Source organism: Adiantum capillus-veneris, chromosome 28, assembly GCF_014529385.1.
Source record: "Adiantum capillus-veneris isolate H3 chromosome 28, ASM1452938v2, whole genome shotgun sequence".
Taxonomy (NCBI): domain Eukaryota; kingdom Viridiplantae; phylum Streptophyta; class Polypodiopsida; order Polypodiales; family Pteridaceae; genus Adiantum; species Adiantum capillus-veneris.
In genome coordinates this window covers 43,283,651-43,292,713 of record NC_140958.1, presented here as the reverse complement: position 1 = coordinate 43,292,713, position 9,063 = coordinate 43,283,651, and positions in this window count along the sequence as shown.

Genomic DNA, 9,063 nt, shown 5'->3' with positions numbered 1-9,063 from the left:
TTTGACCAAATACATGTCTATAATGCTAGTCAACAAATACACATCACCTACTATCTAATATCCCATCATGGGAGGCATTACAAACATAAATAAGCATCAATATATTGAAATAGCTTATCTATAAATTATTGAATGCTCTTTCAATGTAAAGAAATATCTACTTACCTCAAAATTATGTTCACTACTAATATTAAAACCACTCTTTGGAGTCTTTGGAGAAAATTTTGAGAGTGTGTCTCCCCAAACAAAGATCATATTTTCAACCCAAAAATGCAAGCCACCTACTTAGTAGGATCCCACATGAGATTTAAAGCATTGTAAAAAACATTCATACTTCACACATTGAGATAGAAATAGATAAAAATCTTAAAGCACTTTTTTTAATTAAAAAAATCAAAACAATCATAAAATATTGTAACATCAAGATACTTCATAGATATGTACAATCAATATCCTTGGTCACAATATAAAACATTGTCTTCTTGATCTCCTAAACAAATTGCTACAAAAGCTACAATGAGCTTACAATTCAACTTCACTAAAATCATCACAATACACACATTCAAACTACATGTTAAAACTAGGAAATATATAGCCTTCTCATAGGTTTGCAAAGTCTCCGATCATTGAGGGATCTCCATGTAAAATGTTTGTCAGATTGCAAGAATCCAAAATCTTCATTTGATGATCATATAAAATACTCACCTTTAAATTGATCTAACTTATTATTTGTACTCTTTATTCTTCTTGAGCCATTAATATTCTAGCTAATAGCTTAGTGTTGTTTACTAGGTTTTAAAAATAAAAAATGTTATTCAAAAAGCACATAAATAATCTAATCATAGAGCTTTGTCTATATTGCTATACCCTTCACATAGTCATTAAAGACTTTGTATTCTTCAACATCAAGTTCAATTTTTCTTTGTCTCCAAGTCATATGTTAAGTTTGCAAGGGAGATTATTAATTCCAAGGGTACACATTTTTTATCCACAAGGTCATACAAATAACACCTTGTTCCCTTTTCCTTTTAATACCATGCTAGATGTATCTCCACATTAGAGGGGTGATCAATGGTTCCACGTGTATCCTTCATAGTAGCACCTAGCTTTCTTCTCATACATGTAACCCTTCCTAGGTACCATGTACCCTTAATCATGCCTTCATTAGTGCGACCAATCTTTCCTTTTATTTTACTCCGTCAGTTCTCTTTTGAAGATGAATTTTCAAAAATCATGGCACAATCTGATCCAATTACAAGGCATGTTATTGCTTGAAACTTGACCTTCTTGTCAAATGTGTAGTAAACATCGTTCTTCACCCTTGTCAATCTATCCTTAGAAAGAGTAGGATTTCCATTTAGCTGATTGACTATGTACTCCTGGTTCTCTTTTCAAGATGAATTTTTAAAAAGCATGGCACAATCTGATCCAATTACAAGGCATGTTATTGCTTGAAACTTGACCTTTTTGTCAAATGTGTAGTAGACATCGCTTTTCACCCTTGTCAATCTATCCTTAGAGTAGGATTTCCATTTAGCTGATTGACTATGTACTCGTGCATATTTTCTTGCCATCTACCTCCACAAAAAACGATATTTGACCCTGAATATTTTCTTCTTTATCAACAACAGTGTCCAAGACATGCCATAACTCACACTTGGAAACAATCTCCTCATCATCAAAAGATGTGTCCACCACATAAGAAACATTTCTCCTTCACCTCCCTATATACCCATGCCCCCCCCCCCCCCCCCCCCCCCCCCCTCCCCCCACATGTACGATAAATGCATTCCTAAATTGGGGGCACACCCTAATGTATATGCTTATGTCAGTCCTAAAAAAACCCCTATTGGGCACTGGCATACCACCATACGAAAGGTACAAGTGAATCCCCCACGGTTGGAATACAATAGGAGTATGTAATCAAGGGAGGAAGACATAGGAGGTGAGATCGAAGGAGGATCAGAGAAAGAGAAGGATCCCATGTAAGGTAGAATGCTATAACTCTAGGTCCTCCTCCAATGGAGGTTTTTAAAGTGGAAGGGTTCTATGAAAGGCTTAGGCTTAAAGAGTGAAGGGGTGGTTTTACTTTTGAGGTAATAAATAGTCCTAAGGGGAGGTGGTCAGGTAGAACAAGGGGAGGGAGGAGATAGTTGGATGCAATGGTTTAGGGAGAGGAGAGGTAAGGGGAGGTAGATGGATAGGGAGGGGATATTTGGGGTTCTTTGGTTGAGGGAGAAGAGGAAGGTGATAGAATTTTGGCTTCTTTTTGGGATAGGTAGCCTTATAAGTAGAGGTAAGGGTTGAGAAGTTTCCTTTGGATGTACCTTCTACAAGATGGGCCTTAAGTAATTTGGAAACTTCATGGTGAACATACTTGGCAATTGTTTCTTTTTTTGGGGAGGGCTTCAATGAGGGAAACTTGGTTACATATCCTCGTGATGAAGTAAACGGACCACATGAAGGTATTTTTCACATTCAACACAACCCCTATAGCATCGTTTCCCACACTTGGATTTGCATAAAAAGTATCATCCCATTTAGAAGGTGCAAGGGTAGGAATAGAGCTTAGGATTTCTTTGACCTCGATAACTTTTTGATTATTCTTCTTACTTGATCTAAAGGAAACAAGCTCCTTGGTAGTTGTGGGTGAAGGGAGTATAGGAAAATCTCAAATCTTATCATGACAACCTCAACTCCCCTTGTTGAGACTATGATGGCCAACTGCCCCTTGCAGAGGCTACAAGGCCAAGCAAAGTTACCTGGCTTTTACCAATGTGACACTTATCACTATTTAACTAAGCATCTATTAACCGTAGCCTAGAGAAACCTTCTTTTACCTTTTCAAGATGGAGAACATGCAAGATCGATAAACGAGATTCATCAATGAACATCCTTATGGACTTTCCAAAGAGGGATTGAAATTAAACTATTGAAAGGTTCTTGGAAAATTTGTGAGGTCAAAAGGTATCACCCTATAAGAAAATTCCCCCATGATGTTTCAAGTGTGTCTTTATTTTGGATTTATTCATCAATCTTAATTTTAAAGTAGCCACACAGTGTGTGCCTTTCATACCCTTCCACTTTGTTGCGGATTTCATCGTGAAAAGGTAGAGAGAAGTGGTCCCTTGTTGCTGCATTGAGTGACTTTTAATCTACACAGACTTGCTATTTACCTTAGCATCTGGAATATTAATAGCTTTCCTCCAATGAGGTGTACACAACTCAGCATGCAAAATCCATGGAGGTGCTTGCACCTCAATAGCTAAAATCAAAGGAGGTGCCAACACCTCACTTATCAAAATGGCTCTTCTAGCACCAATTTGCTACTCCCTTCGCTTAGTTACACTACATGTACATCATTAGGTCTTGACTACCAGTCATTGACCTGCACTTGCAAAGTAAACATACAAAACTAGTGGCATCTGGAAGGGAGCATCCTATATACTATTTCAATGACAAACATCATTGTTAGTCCCCCTCCCCTTGATGCTTGATTGATGGGGTCTTTTAGCATACCATTCCCTTATAGCATCTGCTCCCACTATGGCTCCCCACCTCAACCAATCACTCTATGGTTGCACATAGTACAGGGAATGGTCCCTAGCCATTCCCTACACTGTCAATTCCAAGTTGGTCTGATAATCAATACACTTCAATCAACACAATGCAAACAAATTTCTATACCGACATAGTTAGTATAACTTGATGCTTTCATTGACTAGTATTTCATTGCATATCAATCAAGAGTGTGTGTCCAAGTCCACTCTCTAAAGAAAACAACCATACAATATTCCAAGACTGTTGGAATTAGGGTTGCAGAGAAACACACACAGCTTGGAAGGCACACAATAGAGAGTGTGTTACTTAGTGTGCAATGGAAAGATAGATAGCCCTAGAGTGATGGGCGTATATATAATACACGGGGGGAAAAACCTCCTAAAGAGGGAAAAAATGCCCCGGCGGTCCTAGTGTGTTCACACACATCACTACCACATGTATATGGTAACAAATCCCCCCTGGAGTGATGCTGTGAACGAGAGCTGCCACATGAGTAAAGGGAAGTGCCATGCCCTGAGGACAGGATCAGTCCACAAAGGGGAGTAAGCCCAAAGCTTTGCGGAAAGTTTCAAGCTTCTCACGAGACAATGCCTTTGTGAAAAGATCTGCAAGGTTGTCCTGTGTTGGCACATAAGCCAAGCTGATCTCTCCTACTGAGAGCCTCTCCTTGACATAGTGGTAATGCGCCTCAATGTGCTTTGTGCGAGCATGAAAAACTGGGTTCCTCGCAATTGCCAATGCGCTCTGACTGTCAGTGTAGATAGTGTTGGCAATGTCCTGTCCAACACCCAAATCAGCCATAAGGCGTCTGATCCATACACACTCAACCGTAGCTGTGAAGACCGCCCTGTACTCAACCTCACAACTCGAAGTGGCCACAGTAGGTTGCTTCTTGCTCAACCATGATATACATGAACTGCCAAGCATGAAACAAAAACCACTTGTGGACACTCGCGTGTCAAAACAACCAGCCCAATCTGAGTCCGAAAAAGCATGTAAGTCTGGCGCCAATGATCCCCCCTTGGGATAAAACAAGCCAAGATGTAAAGTGCCACTAAGGTAGCGGAAAATCCTCTTGACAAACTGCCAATGCTTAGACCCTGGGCTATGCATAAATCTGCTGACCTGTGAGACTGCAAACTGAATATCGAGTGTCAGATTTCTCATACCAAGCACGAGGAGATTGCTTCAACCCATACAAAGCCTTCTTACATCTACACACTTTGTCCTCTTGTCCTTTTATGACAAAACCGCGAGGCTGCGTTACATAAACTTCCTCAAATATGTCACCATTCAAGAAAGCAGTAACAATGTCTGATTGATGTACATCCCAACCAAAATGAGCTGCCAATGCACATAGAAAACGCACAGTATTCATACAACAAGTGGGAGCAAAAGTCTCTTCATAATCTATGCCTTTTTGCTCTGCATAACCCTTTGCAACAAGTCGAGCCTTATGGCGATCGATCTCACCATCCGGCTTGCGTTTCAACTTGTAAACCCACTTCGTACCAATGGCCTTTTTGCCAGAAGGCAAATCACATAAAGTCCATGTGTCATTTTCTATAAGTGCATCATATTCTGATTGCATGGCAGCCATCCAATTTTCTGAATTTTGTGCTTCATCAAAAGTCAGAGGCTCCTCAACATCATGTAAGCTAGACACAGCCAAAGCATAACAATCTGATGGATAAGATGCATGGCAAGAGCCTGAACGAGTACGACTAGACAAAGGTGCATCCAATTTACTGTCACGCAAAGTGTGCACCAGCCATTTTGGCATACCTCTAGCCTGCTCATTTTCAGCCCTTTCCTCGTCAAGTACATCATGTATATCTGCATCAATAATAGGCTGCTCTAGAACATTTTTAGAAACTCCCATAGGCTGTACATTTGCCTCATTGGAACTTACATTCGTATTTCCACCACTGAAAAGAGGCAACAAAGTGTCATAAATATCCTGTGAGCATACATTACTGTCTCTAGTACATGACAGCAAGGGCTGAACAGAATCTTCCACAAACACTACATCCCGTGAAACCAGAATACGTTTTGTTTGCGGATGATACAACCTGTAACCTTTGCTTTCAGCACTATAACCAACAAAAATTCATTTGACAGCCTTATCATCCAATTTTCTGCGCTGCACTTGTGGCACCAAAGCATATGCCAAACAGCCAAAAACACGCATGTGCTCAATAGAAGGTTCTCTATCATGCCATGCTTCATATGGAGTAATAGACTGCAAAGCTTTTGTAGGACACTTGTTAAGTACATAAGTGGCACACATGATGGCCTCAATCCAAAAAGAATGCAGAAAAGCTTGAATTTTGACCATACATCGTGCCATTTTCGTCAGTGACCTGTTTTTCCTCTCAGCAACACCATTTTGTTGAGGTGTATAAGGCACTGTACAATGGTGTTTTATCCCACGACTAGCCATAAATGCATTAAATTCATGAGACATATGCTCCCCCCCTCGATCGGAACGGAGGGTGCCCATAGTACATTTCGAGACATTTTCAGCCATAGCCAGAAATTGTTTGAAGCACATAAAAACTTCGGACTTCGCTTTAAGCGGAAATACCCATGCATGCCTAGAGTAATCATCAATGGCTGCAACCTGCATGTAGCCCAAACTGAACCATCCTTTGGAAATTTAGAACGCTGCATCTTACCCAAAATACAGCCTTCACAAACATGTTTGACAGGTGCTTCAAGAGGCGGCAAAGAAGCAACCATATAAGATTTCTGCAAACGTAGCAAACTGGCAAAATTCAGATGACCAAAACGTGCATGCCAAAGTTTTGCATCTGAAATAGCCCTTGAATCTGCAACAGCATTTGAAAAATTTTGTCCACACTTGTCATACAAAGTGAGCTTATACAGCCCACGGCACAAAAGGCCAGATGCAACAATTTCATCACCAAAACTGAGATCATGAACTATACATCTGTCATCCACAAATTTGACTACAAGTCCAAGTCTAGCAAGTGCGGATACAGACAAGAGATTCTTCTTGATCCCAGGTACATAAAGTGCATCAACAAGTGTGAAGGAACTGCCATTAGCAGCAGTGAGCACAATCTTTCCAACTCCCTGAACTGGATAAGAGGCGTTGTTGGCACAAGTGACTGAATTCCCATGAGGGACAGACTCGAGAGAGGTAAACAATTCACGATGTGAGGTAATGTGCTTTGTAGCACCACTGTCGAAATACCACACATGTGAATCTGCAGCAACTGACAAGCATGCATCATGGACAGCAGGATTGTAAGTGCACTCTGTGCTAAAAGCCCATTCTGCATCAACATCAGCAACACAGTCTCCTTTCACAGAAGACTCAACAATGGTTGCATTTGTAGTGGAACCAACATTTGCAGTGGAACCACCCTCTTTCTTCTTAGCATCTTTGGCCTTCAACTTAGGACACGACTTGATCAAGTGATCATTGGCTTTACAATAATGGCAACGCATCTTCTTTTGCCCTTATCACCAGAATTGCGAGACGAAGTACTGCCAGCAAAAGCATTAGGAACAGAATTTTTTCCACTCGCAGCAGAACCATAAGAAGTGGCTCCATTACTATTACCACCCTTTCTTTGAGAAGCAATAAAAGCCTGTTCAACTGCACGCTGCCTAGTCTTGTTTTTTCTAGAAAGTGACTCTTGCAACAGCAATGTGCATAATGCATCAAACTTGATAACTTCAGGATTTCCTTGGGTCATCAGTCTCCAAGTACTAGCAAAAGTCTGGTAGGAATCTGGTAAGGCATCAAGAACAGTCTGCACAAGGGAACTGTCTGAAATGACTTCACTTGCAGAAATAACCAGCTCATTGATATCCTTGACACTAGCAAGGAAAGTGTCCATATCATCTTCCTCATGCATAATCTTCGACTCCAGCTCTTTACGCAGCAATGCAATTTTAGCCTCATTGCGGCTTGCATAAAGACCTGCTAGAATATCCCAAGCTTGTTTTGCAGATTTTGTTGAACGGATGTGAGGAACAATGGTGCGCTTCACAGACAACACAATCAATGCATGAGCCTGCGCATCCTTAACATCCCAACGATCTTGTTCTGGCGTAGGCAAAACAACTCTAACAGCTACAATCCTTGGAGCAAGACCTGCAACATCCTCAACATCGCCTACATCCTCAGAACCAGGACATACATCAATGCCCTGCACAATGTTCCAGACACCCTTTGACACAAGAACATGTTGCATCATATAAGACCACATAGGGTAGTTGTCCCCATCCAACCTGTCCTCAGCAGCAAACATCTTGAACACATCTGTGTTGTTGTTGTCAGCCATGGTAAATGTTGCACCTGATGTGAAAACTGCCCGAAAATAGGAGAAACGGAGCGGGAACAACCTGTGCTATATAGCACAAACCGTGATGACTATAAGGCACCTGTTATGCAGAAAACGGCACTGACAAAAATTCTGCACAAAATGACAAAATAGCCTGTGCAATACTGCCTGTAGTGGAAACGGAGGCCGAAATTAGCCCAAATCAAAATTCTGAGCAGATCAAGCTCTTCGAGCACTCCCAAAAATTTTGTCGACCTGCGAACGCTCGCCAAAGCTCACTGAAATCGGAGAAAGTGAGCAGGCGTGTGCTGGAGCAGCTGGCGACTAAGCCCGGGAGGACGTGACCTGCTCTGATACCAATTGTTGGAATTAGGGTTGCAGATAAACACACACAGCTTGGAGAAGACGAAGGAAGCTCAAGGCACACAATAGAGAGTGTGTTACTTAGTGTGCAATGGAAAGATAGATAGCCCTAGAGTGATGGGCGTATATATAATGCACGGGGGAAAAAACCTCCTAAAGAGGAAAAAAATGCCACGGCGGTCCTAGTGTGTTCACACACATCACTACCACATGTATATGGTAACAAAGACAATATAATATGTTCTCTCAATTTTTTCATATGTGGTGGCTACTGACATGGTGTGCCATTCCTAAGGGAAGAAAATAAGGGAACACTTATTTTTTAGGTCAAAATTTGAAGCATTATCCAGTATTTCAACTAAAACTTGTAAAATTTTGCGAGCTTTCTTTAAAGCAAGCTCAAAATCTAGCTGGAATGTGAAAATTTTAGCTGGTTAAAAATACACTAAACCTCAATTTTATATGAACACTAGCCACCATAATCCAAATCCAACCTAAAATAGGCATGGCTGCATATCCCACAAACGCCTGCCATGCTTGCACATAGGGATTTAATAATCATGTGAATTGTTCTGTGATTACCATGTGTTATTATCATATTCACATAGTTACACTTTTCATTATCACATTTAATAAGTTGATGAATGGTGACCTCATAACCACCAAAAGCCCGCTAGGCTTTTTTTCTTTGTGGCAAGCCCATTGGGATATGGCAAAAAAACCCACCAACGGACTAGCCAAGACATGGAAAAACCCGATGAGACTACTGGTTGGGTGGTTTTATAGATTAATAGGAAGGTCACGTGAACATTGAACATGA